This window comes from Stegastes partitus, unplaced genomic scaffold, assembly GCF_000690725.1.
Source record: "Stegastes partitus isolate 25-593 unplaced genomic scaffold, Stegastes_partitus-1.0.2 Scaffold1886, whole genome shotgun sequence".
NCBI lineage: Eukaryota > Metazoa > Chordata > Actinopteri > Pomacentridae > Stegastes > Stegastes partitus.
This window is the reverse complement of record NW_007579617.1, coordinates 182,498-184,007: the sequence shown is the minus strand read 5'-3', so window position 1 is coordinate 184,007 and position 1,510 is coordinate 182,498.

Here is a 1,510-nt window from a genome sequence, read left to right as displayed (position 1 = left end):
GCATTGTTGTTGGTGTTTCTGATTTATTGTGCTTTTATGGTTCAGTTGGTTGAGACGGGTTAGGAAGTGTTGTGTTGATAACAGCGGGAGTGAGATGTGTAGTCTGTGTGATGTGTTCCGGCCACTGCTCGTGTGTGTGTGTGTGTTTGTGTGTGTGTGTGTGTGTGTGTCAAAGTAAAAGTGTCTACTTGTGTAGTGCGCAACTGAAGAGTGTATTTAGTGTCATTCTTCCGCATAGCTCACCACAATATGTTACATAACGCTAGCTGCTCATCAATGTTTAGCTAATGTCGATCTAACTTGTAAAATCTATTCTGAGTTACCTTAAGCTGATACGTCCACCTTTCCTCCGGTGAGTCGCTGCCCTGTTGTCCAGGACGACCCTCCTCTGACTGACCCGGAGCCTGGTGCTGGACGGGACGTCACCTTCAAGGCCGCTCTCGCCAGTACTTAACGTCGCATTAACCTCCCAAAGAGTAGAGAATGAGCAAGATAGTAATCTGTAGTTTACCGTAGTACTCACGAGTACCGGACCCAGTGCAGGACTCTGCTGTGAAGGTGGAGACATGAGGCAGTGGACAAAAAAAATAAACAAATAAATAAATAAAAACAAAAATGGAGGGAGCAGTGGCTAGGATTTAGAAATGGCAGCCCGCCACTCCTAAATGAATGTAGAGGAAACACTGCTGGATGACCTGGAATCTCCTTCATTTAAATCCAGACAAACTGAGGTTTTTGTATTTGGCCCTAAACACCTCAGAACCACTCTGGAACCAGATAGCTGCCCTTGATGGCATCGCCTTGGCCTCCAGTTCTACCGTACAGAACCTTGGAGGTGTTTTGGACCAGGACATGTCCTTCAACAGACATATAGAACCAGTCTGTAGGACGATCTTCTGTCATCTACGTAATACTGTAAACATCAGGACATCCTGTCTCAGAGTGATGCTGAGAAACCAGTCCATCATTTAGAACTTCTAGACTGGACTATTGTGGTTCCTTATTATCAGGATGTCCCAGTAACTCTCTCAGAACCCTCCAGCTGATCCAACATGCTGCTGCAGGGTTCTATAATTTGTATTAATTTTATCACAAAAATTCTAAAAAATTGTTTGTGAAGGGTTAGGTTTTTAAAATGTGTCTCGATAACTTCCCCTGCTTCGGGTTCGGGTTAGGACACGTTTATATTGAGCGACAGCACTGACAGGAGCACAGTGGCCTGAAGTGTGTCATGATCACAGGCGGCTCCAGATCAGCCAGCACACTGTTCTTCTGTACGACTGGTGATGCTTGGAAAATTCACATACACAAGAAAAAACGGGCAGATGCCAAAGCACACGCTGAGCTTTGTTCTGGAATTGCAGCAATACTTCAGTGACAGACTGTAAAAATAAGGAAGCCATCCGACCAAGTCGTGTGCTCAGAAGCTTTCATATGATTAAATCCTGGCAGAGTCTGTTTCCCCTCTTGATTTGTTTTGTTTTTAATGTTTTTATTTACTTTTTTTTTT